The sequence below is a fragment of the Typopeltis vanoorti genome, chromosome 5 (genome assembly GCF_054136105.1).
Source record: "Typopeltis vanoorti isolate ZY-2024b chromosome 5, IOZ_Tvanoo_1.0, whole genome shotgun sequence".
NCBI classification, from domain to species: domain Eukaryota; kingdom Metazoa; phylum Arthropoda; class Arachnida; order Uropygi; family Thelyphonidae; genus Typopeltis; species Typopeltis vanoorti.
The window spans coordinates 119,465,091-119,485,930 of NC_143553.1; the positions used below are offsets into that span (position 1 = coordinate 119,465,091).

The following is a 20,840-nucleotide window of genomic DNA, read 5'->3' on the forward strand; positions in this document are numbered from 1 at the left end:
ATTAGCGGATAGATCTGTGCTATGACTTTAGATGCCTTTGTGCATGCAGACTTGGTGTGTTGATTGAAAGATAGCTTTTTGTCGAGAATTACACCCAGGTAATTTGTTTCTGACTGCCAGGGAATTTTAATATTGAATAGTAACAAATCTCCTACAGGAGACATTGGCCTTTTTGAGAAAAGAACGGCTGAGCTTTTCTGGGGGTTGACTTCCAATCTCCATTTAGAGAACCAACCCTCCAGCTTTAGAATGTTTTCTTGAAGCTTTCTGGTAATGAAAAGGGGTCTGAGAGATCTGGTTAGTATTGCCGTATCGTCTGCATATAGGGCCAAAATGGAAGTCATCGGATTGTGTGGGATGTCTGACATGTATACAGAGAACAGCAATGGAGCCAGCAGAGATCCCTGCGGCACTCCAGCAAAGATGTGGCGCTGGGAGGATGTAGAACCGTTGATTTTTACTTGCATTGATCTATTTTGAAGATATGAGTGGATTAAATGAACCATTTTAGGTGAGATGCCGGCTGAGATAAGCTTGTGCAGGAGTCCAAAATGCCAGATTTTGTCAAATGCTTTGGATAAATCTAGGAAAACAGCACCTGTGCACTGGCGCCAGTTGTAGCTGGTTGTGATGTATTCAACAATTCTGTGGATTTGCTGGGTAGTACTATGGTGTTGCCTAAAACCAAACTGTTCTTTTGGAAGGATGTTTAGGTCATTTATTGAGGTTTGAAGTCGTGAGAGGATGACCTTCTCTGCAACCTTACCCAGATTTGAGATGAGACTGATTGGACGATAATTTTGGGGTAGGTGTGAGTCTTTGCCTGGCTTATGTATGGGAATTACGTCAGCCAGTTTCCAGGTGGAAGGAAAATAGTGAAATCTTAAAATTGCATTTATTATACTGGTCAGGTACACTACTGCCCTCCGGGGCAGAAGTTTAATCACACGATTAGTAATGCCGTCTGGTCCAGGAGCTTTTTTGTTCTTTAAATTTTTAATAATGTCATATATCTCAGCAGGTGATGTTGATGCAATATGGTCAGTGCTGGTGATAGGAAGTTTGAGTGAGTGTCTGACCTTGCTGTGAATCTTATGTATGTGGTCAAAGTTAAGGTTTCCATACGAAGGCCTGCATTGCTCTTCTAAGCTGTGCGCTATAACCTCTGCTTTGTCCACATCTGTGTGAGCAAGGCCCTGATCAGTTAATATTGGGGGAAGGGATCTGCCTTTGTTTTTGGTATTTTTCAGTAGTCCCCAGATGGAGTGATCACTAGGTGAAATGGAGGATAACTTTTCATCCCATACATAGTCTCTGTGAGCTTTCAGTGCATCTCTTACTGCCCCATTTAGTCTGTTTAGATTTGTTTTGTCTTGTGGTGCACACGTGTTACGGAATCTCTTTCGAGCTCTGTTTTTATCTCTGATTAAGTTCATGATGTCTTCAGGCAAACGATCTGGCTTGCGGGCAGTTTTGTAGGAGGAAGCTACCTTTATAGCAGAATTAATTTGTTGTGTGAGATTTGTAACTGCAGTTTCTACTTCTTCTTTTGTGCGTATGTGAGGAACAGGTCCAATATGATCCTTGAGTGCGGCTGACAGTCTTTCCCATACAATGTAGGAGTGAGAAGGAGGACACAGGAATTCCTGATTTCCCAGCTGCAGCAGTATTGGATTGTGATCGGATGATAGTTCATCCATAGAAATGATACTGTACTGAAGTTTAATATCCTGCAGGATAGCTATATCCAGGATATCAGCAGTGCCGAACGTACTGAGATGAGTTGGTTCGGTGGGGCCTGCCACAACAGCGTTGCTTGATCCTAAGTAATTGAAAAGGATGCAACCATTCTTGTTTGTGGTTGAACAATTCCAGGCAGGGTGCTTGGAATTCAGATCCCCGGCAAATAATGGTGGGCCCTCTGTTGCCTAAGATGGCATTTAGATCAGAGTGAAGAAGAGATTTTTGGGGAGGGTTGTAAGCTGAGTAGATTTTCAGTTTGCCAGTGGAGCTGGTGACTACTTCCACTCCTGTGATCTCAAGGTTAGTGGTTGAAGGAATGCTCACAGAGTGGTGCTTAATGTAGTTTTTAATGAAGATGGCAGTGCCACCACCTCTGTAGAGTAGTCTGTCATTTCTGTATAGGTGATAGCCACTTATTGTAGGGTTGTCTGAGGGTCTTAGATGAGTTTCGCTGATTAGAATAACATCTGGCTGATACCTAGATGTGAAGGCACGGAGTTCCAGGATTTTGTTTTTGAGGCCATTTGCGTTCCAAGCAACTATTTGAAGAGATGCTGGAATGAGTTTGTTACTATTCATTTATGAGAGCTGTGAGGATGACCTGTGTTTCACGAAGAAATCTTTTAGTGGAGGTTTTAGTAGGGTTTGATAGGCTAAAATTTTGTAGCATGTTTGCTAGTGAGGCCGTGATAATAGCTGTTAGGTTTTTAGGTGCTCTTGGTTGATTTTGGTCTGGAATTGGCCTAGTTGTACGGGTCACATCGGCATAACTTCTTGTTTGCTTTTGGTTGGAGGTCTCCGACTGTGGTCGATGAGTCTCCGGTTTTGATATCTGGGCCGCTGGTGTTCTTGTACTGTAGGAGGAGGGCTGATTGATTGCCTCCATCCGTCTGTTCTTTGGGTGTTGAGTACATCCTTTGTAGTTCACCGGATGAGGGCCACTGCAGTTGGCACATTTGGCCGAGGTGGTCCTTGGCTTAGTGCAGGTATTGGTTGGGTGGCTGTCTCCACATTTTAAACATCTATATTCTGCTCGGCATAGATTCTGGGCATGGCCAAACTTTTGGCACCTGTGGCACTGCCCAGAAGATGATCTTTTACGGAGTGGTTCCGGTGTGACGATGAGACCACAGACTGTTTTTAAGTTGTAGATATCCTTATATATTTTGTGAATCTCAACAAGGACTAATGGCATGGGAGTTTTGTCTGCTTTGTACATTCTGCTCACTTTGACTGGTGGCAGATCCTGAGAATTTAGGTCAGCAGCGATTTCTGCTGTGTCAATGTCTTCACAGACACCACGAAGGACTACTTTTAAATTTTTTTTCTGAACTGAGCGCAAAGGTATGATACTGGATGCCTCTGTTGTCCAGTTCCTTGGTCAACCTTCTGTAGTCTGTCACTGTTGCTGGCTGAATCTTTATGCCTTCATCCATGTTTTTGGCCTTAATGAAGCCAATATGCAGATTGGACATTGTGGATCGTAAAGCTGCCCACTTTTGTTTTTCTCTAAGGATGACCGGAGGCACCTTTTCTTTGGGAGAGGTAGCGGCGTCCGAACCCTGAGAATCCTGTTCCATTACAGTATTGTCATTGTGCGGTTCTTCTGTTGTTCTTCGCTTTTTGCGAGCACGCACTTCTACAAAGTCTGAAGGTGTAGAAGGCATCGACTCTAAATGATCTTCAGCGACGACTTTGTGAGCACGCACTTCTGCAAAGTCTGAAGGAGTAGAAGGCATCGACTCTAAATGATCTTCAGCGACAGCGTCTGAGACACATTCAGGGGGAAACGTGTCATACAGTTTAACCTTTCCCGGCCAGTTATCACTCAGTAGCTTTCCCAGTCTGAGGAATTCCCTGTAGACTTCTTCGAATTGGGTCTCATTTAGAAGTTTTGTCATTTCAAGAAATAAAAATGTGTTGATACACAGATGGAGAAAGAGTAGAGGTCCCTCAGGTGCCCCAAGCAGGCAAAGACAATCCTGTGAACTTTTGAGGATCCACTAGCAGATCCCGTAGACACTCTTAGGTGTCTACCAGCAATAAAATGTTACTCTATTATATATATATCCCGTAGATCAAATCGATCTACCAGCAACGGTAGCAAATATTTCACCTTAAAAAACCTTAGAAAATGAAGAACACTTACCTCTGTATATATCATTTATCATTCAAAACTATCGCCACTAATTAACAACACAATGACTCAGCTGACTCTTTAATTTCATCATCAGTAATACACTACACAAAACACTAACACACGGGCCGCCATTTTTTCTCCTGAAAGTCTCATGAATTATTATCTTATTACAATATAATTTATATATAGGTGTGATAAATAAAGTTTATTTTTATAAAAAAATAGCTCAAGAATTACGATGTATACATAAATAAATATATATATATAATATATACAAAACTATTTTATATATATCATCTATTGTTATAATATATATCTATATCTATATCATATTTATAATTCATTGAAATGATGTTTATTTGATGTCAATAACGATGTATTATTGTTGTGTATTTGGAAATAAGCAAAATTTTATTTCACGAAAATATTTATTTCATGGCTGATATTAAATAGGATTATTATATTGCATTTTTTTTATCAGACAAATGTAATTGAAACACATTATTCTTATTATTTTTAATGATGCAACATTGGAAATCTCCCATAAATCACATTATACAAACACATCATTATTATTATTATTATTATTATTATTATTATTATTATTATTATTATTATTATTATTATTATTATTATTATTATTTTATTTTATTTCATATTAGCTTTGAAATCCTTCTAGAGGAAAAAAAAAGACAACTTTCATTGACACATATTTCATGTATTTGATACATTCAGAATACATTTTCAAATTCAAAAATTGAATTTGAAATTAAAGTAGAATTCAATGAATGTTTTAATAAATTCAATAAATTGTAAAGGAATTTAATATATTTCCTTAATTTGAAAACAAAACACCTTTAATTCAATGTGTTTTTCTTTAAAATATTAACACTATATAACTAAACAGATTAAAGAATAAAAAATTACCTGGGAAAAATTACTTAGGTATTGAAAATGATGTTTCTTTAATCGCAGTGCACATATCTCTTACAACATGAGTTGCTGGAAATGGTATTTTTTCACAGAAAACAATATTTATTAGAATTGTAAGCAGTGGCGGCTCGTGGCTTGAAATCGTGAGGGCGCTGCAACTTTCGACATATACATACACATTGTAAGTACAGTGTATACGTGTTTCGATAAAATATCAAAATTACGGTAAAAATTAAAAAAAAAATTAAACATGAAAAAATATTGTTTATTACCGATAAAATTATACAGTTTAGTATATTTCAAAATTACTTAAAAATAAAATCTATTATCATAACCCCAATAATGTTCTAAAATAAAAACTATAACAAATGTTATGTCTTTAATAGTAACGTACAAATATTTAAAGAGACTGAGTAAACACGATAAGCACTACGAACACTCTACCACTGACGCAAACTGCATATAAACAACAGTGGAACTGCGCGACGGACAGTGCCGCATTACGCTAGTAGCTCACACCTCACTATGGCGTGCATATGCTTGCGCGCGTAGCAATATGACACTGTGGTAAACACAGTGCTGCTAGCGTCCTTCGCCCTCCTAAGTGCTACAAGATGGATTTTTATCATTTTTATACAAAATAAGAGAATTGCATAGGATTGTTGATGATAAAATTAAATATTACAAGCAAATATAAATAAATTAATAATTATATTTATATAGCGAGAAAAATTGGGGGTGCTGCAGTTCCGTAGTACCTACGCACGAGCCGCCCCTGATTGTAAGTACTACGACGAACGTTTTTCGCTGATCAGCACAAAATCACTAGTTGATACTGAGATATCTCACTGCAATCTGCTTTGATGTTTGTTAATATTTGGAATCAGAGTTTTCTTACAATCACATTAACATTTAGCTTTCATAGAAATGTTCACACAAGCATAGAGACGGTCCATACTATGATGAATTTAATTTTTTTTTTACTCTAGATCATAACGATTCTATTAAGAGTGTACACTTTAATTTTAATGCTTACTTAACTAAAATAAATTCTATTTAATAAAAATGTCGAAAATTAAACATCATCAATAAAACAAACCAAAAACAAGAGAGAATAAACATATAATTTAAATTATAGAAACAAATAATATTCACAAATTCACAAATTTGTGAATTTGTGAATTGACATACGCATGGCAACTGTGTGCGATAGACGACCCCAACTCAGAACAACCGCATTATATTCCAGCTAGGCTCAGAACATATCATTCTAGACTATCCTTCGTCTGTTAACTGGAGGCTGCTCTTCAAGAACTTAACCCAAATCGTAAATCTAAAGGAAAACAAATTGGCAGTCTTCAACCTAGAAAAGCAAATATCAACTGTTCTAATATCCGTTACCTCGACTTCACTACACTGTGGGCACTTATTGAGAGAAATTAAAGATCTAAAGCGTAAAATAAGTAGGACGGCAATAACCACAGAGCAATAGTGGAAGTTTATTGGCAAGAACTATAGGACAATGAACTTCGTCCAGTATGCTTAAAATTGGAATCAGCAATGGGAATCGACGTTGCACTCCTTTAATAAGGAAAACAATTCTGTATGAAGAATGATGAGGGCTTTTGGTGACGAAAAAAAGACCTCTTTCTCCCATCCACGACGAACGAGAGATAACCTACAGTGATCTAGAAACAGCAGAAGCTTTCACCATCAGTTTGGAGCAGCAGTGCATCCCACAAGAAATTCCAGTACCGGACGAGATCTCCAACTCGTTAACAAATGCTTTCTTCAAAAGAGGAACAGCGACTTATTTTCCTTCATAAATACAATACAGGAATTTTATTACATCCCATAATGCTAGACATTGTTTGAATTTTCTTAATCTCTAAACCTGTTAACTTCTTCAGAACTATCATACTTTTAGACTGCTGTTATGCATCGAAGATCTCTGAACAAGTTTCCTCTAGCAATTTCAGGAAGCTACAGAGAAAATACGAGTTGTACCATACGAACAGTTTGGATTCCCCAAAAGGTTATATAACACATGAAATGAACAAAGTAAATGAATATATCAATATAGATCACGAATAGCGACAACACTGTGGCAATTTTCTTTGGACATCGCAAACATTCGACAAGTTATGTTATCATGGTCTGTTCCATAAATTACTGAGAAATAAATTCGCTCCATATATCATTCTACCCATTAAATCATATCTCAATAGCCTCAATTACAATGACTGAAACTCTTTCCATTACTTTTCAACATTTTTATAGCTGAATTTCTTTGCAACTTCTTTGACTATCATAGGCTGATGGTAATGTTCGAATGGTCAGATCATTAAGAGCGGGACTATGATCCTGCTCCTAAAGATTTCGCATTCGAAAAAAGCATTGTAATAACGGAAAATTTGCACTCTGCTGTCCTTGAACTAAAGGATTGGCTCAATAAGTGGTGTATTAACTTCAATCTAGAAAAGAGCATCCGCAGTTCTCACAAGATGTGCTGCTCTCGCAGCAGTAGTCATGTTCGGTACGCGATTCCTTACCAACCTCTAGCCAAATACTTAGACGTTAGCGGGAGCAATGTCACAAATTCAAAGGCCACATGCCAATTTTGTGTGCACAAAAGCCAACAGAAGAATTGGACAACCATACTCTCTCCCTCAAGATGATGACCGGTAAGTTAGTATCGGGCTAATCATGGTTTTGTAGATCAGTGTCTTATTTTTAGTAATTATCTGATCACCAAAAATATTATTGTCTGAAATAGCATGGGTTCTGCGTTGTCGATTTTTTGAGTTTACAGGAGAAAAAAATCCGTGCCCCTGCCATAGATAAACTAATTCGGGATCTGTTGAAGAAAGGCTAAAAAACGTTCCTATAGTGGGAGACTAGAGAATCGAACTCAGAACGGTCTTTCTTGGGCATCATACGGCTTTTTATATCTAGTCCACACACAAGAGGCCACAAGACCTGTAGCACACTTGTGCCCATGTGTGGGTAAGAGGAATAGAAAAAAGGAGGAGTCAGTTCACATTTTGTTTGAACAGTTGAGGATTGTAATCTTTGTGGAAGGCAGAGTGAGGGAAGACTGTTCGAAAGGACGGAAGTAGATGGGATGAAGGTGGAGGCAGTGAAGTTTGTTTGGTGAGTTTTAAGATGGATTGTAAAAGGGTGCTGGGTAGCAGTTGCCCTTATTTTAATGATTTTGAAGGAGAGTGGAGGAATAATAGTGACTAATTCATCAAAGCGCTGTCCATAAAAGTATCCGCAGAAGAGGCACAAGACAGAAACTGAATGTCTGTGAGAGAGGGATCATTAATTAGCCGGATTGTCCTCGTCGGTATAGAATCGAGCAGAGCAATCTTGGAGAAGATTTGGGTGCACCATTCCAAATATGGGGACCAATATTCCATGGTTGGCAGATTTGGGCTTAGTATAGAGTTAGCTGTGAAGGTGTGAAATAGTGTCTTATGCGATAAAGTACACCACAGGCCTATATAACATTATAATTTTTATAATGTTTAAAAAGGCATCCTAAACTCAACTTACTTATAAAGCTAATTGTGAACTATTTTGTTTCATTCATTCTCATTTAATTTCATAAGTTCAAAGGTTTTGGCTTTATTTTACATTTAATTTATAAAGTAAAAATATCCCAAATTAAAGTATTACCACAACAAATTGTTCTATAAAAATATAATAACTATTTCCATGTTCTGACAAATATGTGTTGTTGCATTTTGGTAAGTTTTATATCTAACGTCTTTTTACAACAAGGCTAGCATGAAAATTAAGAGACACTCCCCTTATAATAATCTAACATTGTCCAGGTTCGTATTAGTAATAAAATATCCTGAAGTAACTTGCAAAATACAGTAGGTACCAAAAGCTACTACCGATAAGCTTAAAGTCAAAAATACATTTAGCATATATTTAAAATAACATTGAATCTTCTACATCAGTTTACCTAATAGGCTTATAATCATTTATCACTCTGTTGAAAAAATAATCTTGAATTATAAGTTCTGCACATTTCTATCTTTTAATACGTGTTCTCTACCATACGTTGGGATTGGCCCTGGTGGAAGTAAGAGAACTCCTGGACGTCAGTAAACACTCGCACTTGAGAAGACGTCTGAATTCACATTTGAAGTGTTTACTCGAAGAAGCGTAAATTATAGGGTTCAAGCAGCTATTGAAATAACCGGTCCAAAAGCAGAAATCGAAGACTAGATCTGGAATATGACATCCTTCACAAAAAGCACCTGATAATGAAACAAGAATAATTATGTCACAGAGTTGCTTTGGGGAAAGAAAATAATGGAAAAATATACAGCTGAAAGGATTTAATTTGGCATAAGCAAGCTATTAAAATGACCGATATTATGGATCCATCGATATTTTATAGCCAAATGTAGAAAGAATCTGAAAAGCTTCGAAATTTACCAGAGAGCTTGTGAGAATATCATCCTCGGCATCAGAGTTGCATTGGTGTATGCACTTATTGTTAAAATGTCAAGCTTTGCACGATGTTTAAATTAGGTCCTCACAGCTGTATTGAGCTTTTGGTTCTCATCAGACAGGAAAACCCTAAAGAGGAAAAATGTCTTTATTCAATAAGCTTTCAATATTTGGCTATAAAATATGACTGGATCCATAATATCCTCCACTATAAAGCAAAAATACTTTACTTCACTTTCCTGTTTTTTTTTTTTTCATATATAGTGAAATGCTATCTAGCATCTGTAATAATATTTATGTTAATATCTTGGTACTCGTAGTCCACCTAAAACTGAAGGCGGCTCTGGATAAATACAATTCCTGGATCATTTTTATAGTCAAAACAGACTGATGAAATGTTTACTTATTGTATTTATATTACATCTTACTATCTTTGAACAATAAGTTCTCATCTCGTTTGAAAGCAAGCCAGCATTTTGTGTGTTTGAATTATCATTATTAATTCAGATTATCCTATATTAGTTGATATTTTGCTTTTCACACTCAAATTATATTATTCAGTATTAGTTGATATTTCACTTGCTATCATATATTATTCTATACGAGTGGAAATTTCTCTTACTCTCCTGTATTAGTCGCAGTTTCCTTTGATTCAGTAATGAATTTCAACCTCCAACGCAAAAAAGTGGAAATCAGACTGCCTCCACGTCACGTGGTTACCACAAAATTATGGGTCAGTCAGACAGCTTCGGTGGAGCAGGAAAAAGTCATCTGAATGCTATATAAATGAGAAGACAGAGAATTCTGTCATGGTAAACGTTTCAGTAAGGTCTACTATACATTTGCGTCTATTTTGTCTGCCCATCATAGTCACTGATGTATTGTTGGTCTCTAACCTTTCGTGGGTGTGATTATGATAAGAAAATGACCACTCTTATAAGGATAATGGATAATGTCCGCTTTCCAGCCAATTGGTCATAAATACATTTTGAAGGTAATTATTTTTTTCCACTTTGCGTGTATATTCTTATATAATAAAATACTTAAATTCTTTTTGTTTTAATTGAGAAGTACAAAAAATTATGATATTATTATTAATATTTGGACGCTGTCATGGCAACAGCAGTTTCCGCCTTTGTAACAAAGCATTCAAGTGTAAGCATTTGCATTGTTAATACGCCAGGCATTTCGTTCATTCAATATGACTTCACAAATGTGTTTTATAATTTCAAAAAGAAAATCAAAATTTATACAGGCCTCCAATAAACAGATTGATGGTCACATCAATCGTCCAGATAAAATCATGCATCTAAGACCAGTAAGCAAACTCTTTAGAATTTTTAGTTGATTTTTATCACAATAATTTTAAGTTACCCTGCCATATCAATTGAAAAAAAAAAAAAAAACAGATCAAGTTAATCAACACAACTGTATTCGAAAAGCAAAAATATGAGAGGAATTGTTGTACAGTATTAAAAGCAGTTGTTGAAATTTTAATTAATTACAAAGACATAGATTGTAAAAAGGAGATAGCAAGTTCATTATTTTATATTTTTTTCACATTGTATTTACATTTTGCAATTTTCATTTTTAGCACGATATGCAATATCTTTGTATATAATAAGACACTTAAATGTTTTTTGACGTAATTAATATTTCCATGGAATCATGGCAACTGTATATATCATTAACAATAGATGAGGTGCTGTATACTAATCACAATAAAGATATTTCTTATTTAGCATTTGTGTTATAAATGCTACAAATATTTGAAACATGTTTTAAATTGTTAAATACATTTTTATTTATACGAATCCAATATACATACAGTAGATAAAAAATTATGAAATTTAAATTTCCAATTATAAAAAAAAGTTTAATGAGAAGAATAAAATTATTTTTGATGGGAAGAAATTAATTTGATGAGAGCCAGTTCTATGTTTGTAATTTTTAGCCGTAGATGGGACTCCTCACCAGGAAGACAGCGTTTTTATGAAGTCAAAACCTACTTTGCGAAGATGAGGGAAGATACGAAACTTCCAAATCTTTCATATTTTCATCTTACGTCATACCACGTATTATTTTATCTGAAAATTTTAAAGATTTACGTTTATTTTCGCAAAATTCTACGTTTGTTTCTTCTGGTATTCTTTATGATATTTATCCAAACGGTTTTACATCGCTTCTTCGTCGGCGGTGCATCAAAATCCAAATTTTGGATAAATTACTTCAATTTTATCGATTTGTTTCAATTCTTTTTGTTGCAGAGGCTTTTAAAAAACTAACACGCAGCTCACAGCCATTACTTTTATTACAAATTATTACGCTAATGCATGAACGTGCTATTTCTAACTGTGACAATAACCACGGCTCTAAGAAATCAGTCGATGTATGCCAAGAGACACGTAATTGTTTAAAACGTTCTTTACATTTTTTTTTAGTTTTGTTAGTTATTGAAAAAATTAATTATAGAAGAGACCTGTACTTATCTGCTACAATACGGTGACAAAAATGTAAATGTAATAATAATAATAATAATAATAATAATAATAATAATAATAATAATCAGAATTTAAAAAAGTGCCTCGACCGCCCCCCCCTAAAAATAATTAGAAACTTCACAGAAATCAATGGTTTCCATATCTTTCATATATGCATGCGACTGCCAATACCGATTCTCTTCAATTCTCCTCGCATAGTTCAGTGAAATATGGATCGGGAGCAGCCTTCATTAAATGCTTCGGTCAATTTCTGCGCACAGGAAGTTCTGTTTTCGGAAAGCCTTCTCATACGACGGCGATCTCGTTCCTGATAGGCTGTCTTAGGACCATAGTTATGCCTCTTATACAAACAATGTGGGTTATTTTCCCGCTGATTAAACACCCGGAATATCCCATCTTTTGAGAAACCAGTCAGCTTTGTTGTTTTCAAAAATCATAGGTCCAGCCAGACGAGCACCCACAATAAGCCCTTTGTCGAATATATATATATACGTGGGTGGTCTGAAAAGTTCTCGGCCTAACAATGAAAAAACGAATTTATAATTTCAAAATTATTTTATTTTTCAACATAATCTCCCTTAAAATGATTATATTTATTCCAGAAATGCTTCAGCGCCATTATCCCGTCCCTGTAGTGTTTCTCAGTAAGATCTGCAAAATACCTCTATAGCTGCAATCACCGAAGAAAAACGACGACCAGCGAGTAAGATTTTTAGTTTTGGGAAGAGACAGAAGTCAGAGGGAGCCAAATCTCGGGAATAGCGTGAATGTTCCAACAATTCAGAGTGCATATCCCTTAATTTTCCCATTGCCAAAACACCTGCCCACAAAGGTGGACAATGCACCTGCCCACCTTTGTGGGCAGGTGCATTGTACTGATGAAAGATGATTTTTTCTTCTGCAAATCGGATCTTTTCTCACGAATTTTTTCTTCTACTCTGGTTAAAAGATCGGAATAATAATCCCAGGTTATTGTTTTACCCTTTACAAGATAACTAATAAACAAAATGCCTTTAGCATCCCAAAACACCATAACCTTTCCTGCTGATAGAACGAACTTCCTGTTTTCACTGCTGTTTGGATTCTGGTATGTAATGGTGAATCCAAGTCTCATCCATAATAATAAATCGACGTACAAAATCAGTTTAATTCTTGTTAAAACGCTCCAAGCACTCTTTAGAGATTTTCATGGGAATGCATTTTGATCTGCTGTGAACAAGCGCGGCGCCCATCTTGAGCAAAGATTTTTCATTTATTGCATATATCTTGCAATTCTTCATGCAAAATATATCCTACACGTTTTTTTGAAATGCCAATAGTATCAGAAATTTTACGCAATTTGACTCACCGGTCATCCAATACCTCGTGCACTTGATCAGTGATTTCTGGTGTTGTTACACTTTTTGGACGTCCTTCACGTGGATCATCTTCAAGGCTGGTACGGCCACGTTTAAACTCGCAGCCCATTTCTTAATTATCGAAAACGAAGGAGAAGAGTGACCATAAACTTTTATGAACTTCCCACGTATTTTTTTGTCGTTAAACCTTCTCTTACAAGGAATTTTATAACTGCATGATACTCAATTGTATCTATTTCAAGGGACACAGGGAACACTTTAGCTTCAGACCGCTGTATAAATATAAACCAAAGTACTTGATAGAATGACTTGCAATTTCACATGAATTCTTATAACATATGTACCAACTTAGAAAGAAAATTCTTGCCGATAGTGTTGCCATCTATGGTCGAGGCCTAGAACTTTTCAGACCACCCTCGTATATGAACCACAAACGTAGGCTTCAGTGTAAACTGTGTAATTTGAGATATGATAGCAAACTTGTCACCAGTTCATTATTGCGTACGACGAGTCTATAATACAGTATTTTTTTAAATCCCTAGAAGACACAGGTTTAGTGGTAAAGTCTCCAAATAGAAACCCATACTTGGGTTGATGATTCTCGTGTTATGAGCATCAGTTTGGCCACATTGATTGCTCAGTATATCAATTACGTGTTATTTTATTTTCTTTTCTTTTCTCACTGTCTCTGCGTGTGGCTTTGAATTTGCTTTTCTTTGAGCGTTCTGAATTTTTACCTGATAAACCGAAATTCTATTTCAAACAGTAGCTGTATGGAATTAAGTATTCTCCTGGTGGAAAGTAAGTAAGGAAATAATAATAATCCGGTATACTTGGTTTTAGAAATAAATAAAAAAATCAGAATTTCCAGACAGAAAAGGTGTACCATTTCTGTAGTCATCGGTACATGAACAGCCAAATTCAAGGTGTTCGCGCTAAAAAAAAGTACTCTTATCTGAGGAACCTTTATTGAGTTTTTTCAACTGAAGTCGAGTTAATCGATATCATATGGAGATGATAAGTTTTTTCCACCTCGATCCTCTGATTTTTCATCTCATAAAACAGGGAAACTAGACTCATGAACACAGGCTGCCCAGCACACAAATCACGGCCTTAATTTCTTCTGCTGTAATTCCGACCAATATACTTTCTAGAAGTTGCTCGAAATAATCGAACTCTCCTTTACAGAATTGACTCAATGTAGTCTGATATCTCTTCACAACAAGATTCAAACACAAATATATATGCGAATAATAGATGAAAGTGGTACACTTAGTAAATTAACGACACTGAGGTAAAACCATCATTTAACAAATTAATCAAGTCTTATATTAAAAGGTCATCACAACAAAGAGCCAAATTGCAAAAAAAAAAAAAAACTCTTTAATACAAATTACATTTTGATGAATAAAAATATAATCTCATTCCAACTATTTGTGTAAAGTTGGGTTGTATAGTATTAGTTATATGAAGAAGTCGGCAGGTCGCAGAACTCTGTATAAAAGTCTACCCCGTTTGAAATAGCAAGATGGAGAAATTATGGTGACGCTCCTCGATGAATGCATACATACCTATTTCAGAGTTCTGAAAATATCGTGCAACTGTGGAGAATGTCATTTTACTTAATCGCATCCTAATAATAAGTTTCGTAAGACATTTCCACCTAAGAAAGTTAGCTAATCCTATGGCAGCTGGTTAGACTAAGGGGTTAAGCCATGCATAACTCGTCTAGAGAGCTAGCATTCTCTTAAATCATTTGCAGATATCCATCTCAAGTTAATAAGGTGATGCCAATGAAGTGTTAAGGTAAGTTACTAATTAACGGTATCTGCTTTTATATTTTTAAAATACTTGCCTCATATTTGTTCATTTATATATAGTAAATTTAGTTCTATATAAATATATAAATAAAGTATACACTACAGTCTAGTAAAAAGAAGAGAAGAAAAATTTAGCCTAAAACTCCAAACCTAAAGTTGAATATCTTTATTTTATAATAAAATAATTTTATAATAATAATAATAATAATAATAATAATAATAATAATAATAATAATAATAATAATAATAATAATAAAATTTTATATTTTATAAAATAAGAAACATTAAATTATTTCTAAGTTTACCTTTCTAAGATTGCGAAGAATTTGCTTAGAGAGTTTACCATAATGTTTCAAAAGATATGCACATTCAAATTCAACGTTAATGAATACTGAGCCGTGAAGTTGCTGTTCTTTCAATGTTTTCACAATATTAAGGTCATGGTGGTAATCTTCACTTTCTGTTGAGTCTGACAGACAATCCCCCGAAACCATTTTCATAAAGTGTTAGGGTGAAGGTCTGCAAAAATCGATGGACTTGTTGTATGGTGTTTTCTTCTTCTCTTTAAGAAGACGTTCCTTTTGAATTAAGAAGGGCAGTTGCCCTTCTTAATTCAAAAGGAAATTCTTATTCAAAATATGGTATATTTTTCATCGAATGATGTTTTTGTCTGGGTTTCGACAGATCATTCGAAGAAAGTCTTGTTTTCATGTTTTCACGTCGTCCCACTTATTAAAGAGGAATGAAGGATTTTTGAATAATAAACACATTCTGCTGGGGCTATAAACTGTCTGCAAAGCTTCAGAGATGTCTTATTTCAGTACACGTATGTCTCTGAATATAATCTTCAAATAGAGTTTTTCTGCTAAGCCAGACATAGCTATCAGACTCAGTACCAAATGCGATGGGTATAAGGTGAGTGAAATAAGAAATTATTAATTTTTTAATATCAAATTCTATAGGAAGAATCCAGCTGGTGAGCAGAAAATACATTCGAAGTATTTGTCGAAACTATTTATAGCGATTTTTTTTAACGAAAGAAGGTCTGTGTCTTCCTGTAAACAAAAGAATTTAATCAAGGAAATTATTGAAGTTGAAGAAGGAGAAAAAAAAAAGAAAAAAAATAAACAAAAGGGCTGTTAGGCATTGTTTATCACGGAAGAGATACTGCAGAATACTTTATGAGCAAGGACATCCTTGGGCGCAAATAACGCATACCATTTGGGACCGCCTATCTTAGAGATTCAAACATTGCAAATCTATATTTTACAAAGATTTTACAAATTTTAGTTTCTTAAATCCCACGCCATTGCGGCTTTAGTCGACATCCTAGTTTACAGACAATATGTAGTACTTCTAACTCTGTCCAAAACAGGACTTCTTAACATTTATAGTTATTATTATTATTATTATTATTATTATTATTATTATTATTATTATTATTATTATTATTATTATTATTATTATTATTATTTGACACTCCAAGTAGTCCAAGAACCCATAGCTGGAGGTCACTGGGACGACATATATGTAACTCCGGTTTTAATTCAAACAGAGAAAGTCATTGAGTGAAGTTTCCTCTGTCTGATCACATTCCAAGTTAATTTTACAAATGCTACTTATGAAATTAAAGAGTTTACTTCTGCATATAAGGCACGCGAGTAGAAGCACCTTGTCAGACGTGATAGAGAGTCATCGCACACAGGGGTTAAAACAATCCTCACAAAGAACGTACTTCGAATTAAAGTCAAAATATAAAAGAACACTATTGGTCAAATTTTCATGGATGAGAAATTTTTCAATTTAATGTTCATTGTTGATTGACTTTAGTAGCGTCAAGTGAGATAATAATCTAGTTGGTGTGTATACTTGACGCTAAAATCAATTTAATATAATGAATTTTTTGGTGTTAATGCCGTGGTTCGAATTGATTGACTTGGGCCTTCGCCTATACTAAATGCGAGATTCAGTACAACCAAGAAACTTCCTGTGATATTTTAGATAACGATATATTGTTAGCTGTGATATAATCCTAATGGAAGTCGCCTGACTACACTGCATGCATACTCTATCATGCTACTTCTGATGACTGCTGATTTGTTCATTACAAACAAGAATTGAGCACTCACAAACCTGATCAATTAAATTATGAGAAATATCTTGCAATTGCATCTAAAGAGAATATGAATGCTCTTTTGAAGAAATCTCGTAATATTACATCTGATATCGTATGATATGAATATGATATAAAATTCGATCCATTATCCCCATTGCAAATGGAATTCAAGGATTGAGAAATAACGAACCTGTAGTTTTGCTTACTGTTAACAATTCCCTTAGTAAGCATAAAAAACCTGATAATGATAATAATAATGATAATATTAAAAATGATAATACCCCGATGTCACACTACATTGTATTGGGTTTAATAATCTAGTTAAAAACACTTTTTAAAGTATTTTATATTAAAAAGCATAATTTTTAAGAAATAATAATGTACATCATTTATTTTATTTAAAATTAAAAAAGTTATTAAATATTTTTAAAAATTCTAAAAAAATAGAGAAATCTTAATACAACTAAATATTCTGGATTGCTTTAATACAAATAATATTCAGATTGATACAAAATGTAACCGGATATCATGGTGGATTGTGAATTTTCTTCATTGTGTTGAATCACTTGTTGGTAGGGGAAGAAGTGACGAAAGATATAAAGATATGAATTCGCAATCAAGTAGCAGTGATATTTAGAGGTAAGCTTTCTTCGATTTGCGACTATTTTCGCGATTACATATAAGTTAGCTGGTAGACTCTGGCGTAAGTCTACGGGATTTGTCAGTTTCGCTGGTAGACACCTACATTACGCGTGTCTACGGGATTTGCTAGTGAACCCTCAAGTCGACAGGATTACTTGCAAGTTGATCGGATCACCTGAGCAACCTCTTTTCTCTCTTCTAATCACACATTAAGACAAATCATGGACACTCCATATGATGAGCTACACTTTAAACAGCTATTGGCAGTCTTCAAGCATGTAGGTGGCCTATTGCAAAGAAAAATGGCCAGGAAAGGTAGCAATACACCAAATAGCAGAGATTGAATCAGATGACTACCAATCCCCTGCCCCTCTCCCCAGCATTTTTCAAGATAACACCAGGAAGCTTATGTCGTCAGTTATCAACCAGCCCCTAGTGGACTCAGATGACTCTACAGACTACCAGGTTATCAGCAGAAAGAAGCGCAAGAAGGAGTCGCCAGCTGCAGAACCTGAAATAATACCTCGACCCTTGGGAAGAACAGCTCCAATGAACTTAACAGCACAACCTGATGAAAGAATACAGACTGACTCCAGGGCACAACCCAAAGAGAGGATTCCAAGTAATTTTAAGAACAAAAGAAAAATGGTCTTTAATTGAAGAGACGATGAAGAATACAAACATCAAATTTACATCAGCAAAGAGTACAGATGAAGGGATCCGGATTCAACCAGAAGGTACTTCGGACTACCGCCGGCTCACCAGACTTATGGACGAACTGAAAGTCCCATATCACACGTTTCAGCTTAAGAGTGAAAAAAATCTAAAGTAGTCATCAGAGGTCTGGCTGAAACCATACCAGCTGAAGAAATAGCTACTGACCTCAGATCACAAGGCCTAGAGCCAATTAAGATTTCACGCATGTACCGAGCAGACAAGCGCCCCATGCCTCTGGTCTTAGTCGAGATTAGTAAAGACCATACAGAAATTTATTACCGTAAGGTAGTCTGCAGCTTAGTCACCAAGACCGAACCTCTCAGAAGAAAGGCTTCAGCTGGTCAATGCCATCGCTGCCAAAAATATGGGCATGCACAAAAACTATGTAAAGGATTACAAGCGCGTTAAGTGCGGTGACAACCATCCCTCGCACACTTGCGTTAAGCCGCGAACCACACCCGCTAAGTGTGCAAACTGTGACGACCAACACCCAGCCAACTACAACGGATGTTCACTCCATCCATCTAACCTGCAGAAGACTAGAGAGGCACTACCCCCGCCCACTCAGAAGCGATCCACACAACCTACACCAGAAATCAAAACGCGGGCTGTTATTCCCGAGAAATCATACGCTTCTGCGATCTCTACAAGTAACAAACCGGCATCTTGCAACCAAAACCCGCAGCAATCTTAGCTGCCACTCTAGGAGAGATGTTAACGGCCTTTAGCAAAACAAATCCCAATCAGGCTGACACCAACATATTCCTCAAGAACATACGTCATCTTCTCCATGATTAATGGATAACACGGTTACCACAGCTAACTCAATACAGATCGCATATTGTAATGCTAACGGACTAAACAACAATCTCCTAGAACTAGAAGAGTTTACTGAACGATATAAAATAGACATCCTTTCAGTCAACGAGACGCACCTTCGGCCTTGCGACAATCCCAAAATAAGGTACTACACACTACTTAGGACGGACAGACAGGCTCAACGCCAGAGGGGACGGAATGGCTATCTTTGTCAAAAAAAAAGCATAAGATACAATGAGATCAAGAAAATAACAACTACAAACCTGGAAGAAACTGGAATTGAGATACACACCAACAACACAGGTAGTCTAAAACTATATTCAGTCTACAACCCTCCAGGCAAACCACTCCTAGCCTCGGACATCTCACAGCTCCTTGACACAAATGAAGCAATAATAGTCGTGGGAGACCTAAACGCAAAACATCCTGTGTGGAACAGTAGAAACACCAAGAATAATGGGAAGAGCCCACACAAGTTCGTTATGAAAAAAAAACATCACCATAACAGGTCCTGTTGAACCAACATACTACGGACCACTGGGCAAACCTGACGTGCTGGATATAGCCATTTTCAGGAACTCCCCGCACCATTTCCAGTTACAGGTTGTTAATGATCTTAGCTCTGACCACAATCCGGTTCTGCTTAGCCTAGGCGGGGAAGCAGAAATCATCCCCGGTCAATCCTACACAAATTTCAAGAAGTTCAACGCAACTCTACAACCTCACAGGCCCGGTCCCAACCATCTCCTCACCCAAAGAAGTAGACATAACGATCAATAAATTGGAAAACACAATCCAAGCTGGACTAGCAACAGCCTCCACAGTTACCACTCCCGCTCAAGCCAACCTGCTCCCAGAAGAGATTCTAAAGCTTATTCACAACAAAAACAGGATCAGACGTCGATACCATGCAACACTATCACCCCAGGATAAACAAGAACTAAATAGAGCAACAAACCTAGTCCGATATGCGATCAAAGACCATAAGAATCAACTATGGGAGAGGAAACTAAACTCCTTAAACACCGAAGATAACTCATTATGGAAAATGACTAAAACCATTCGCAGCGATCACCCCAACATACAACCAATCCATGGAGAAATAGGCATAGTCTACCGAGACGATGAAAAAGCAGAAGCCTTTGCAGACGCCCAGGAGCTGCAATTTCAACAAACTACACTCATGCGGACTTGCGCTTCATCATCCCACCAGCCGTGACGTAAGCTATACTACATCAAAGGAAATATACCAAATCATCAAGAACCTCAACAACAGAAAAGCACCAGGTCCTCATCAGATTTCAAACAAAATTATAAAAGCACTCCCTCACAAAACAATAATGCATCTAGTGGCTATCATCAACGCGATGCTAAGATTCAGCTACTTCCCACTCACTGGAAGCAGGCAGATATAATCCTCATCCATAAGCCGGGGAAAGCACCTCAGTTCCCTCTGAATTACAGACCTATCAGCCTCTTGTCAGGACGGGGGAAAATAGCAGAAAAAGTAATACTAAAACGCCTACAAGACGAATCGGACAAACTAGATCTAATACCTAAAGAACAATTTGGATTTCGTAT

At 36.3% G+C, this 20,840-nt stretch overlaps 1 pseudogene; it reads right to left on the reverse strand.

Moving 5' to 3' along the window:
• Positions 1 to 8,881: 8,881 nt before the first annotated feature.
• Positions 8,882 to 20,840, reverse strand: part of LOC150106758 (alpha-1A adrenergic receptor pseudogene) — a 38,671-nt pseudogene continuing 26,712 nt past the window's right edge.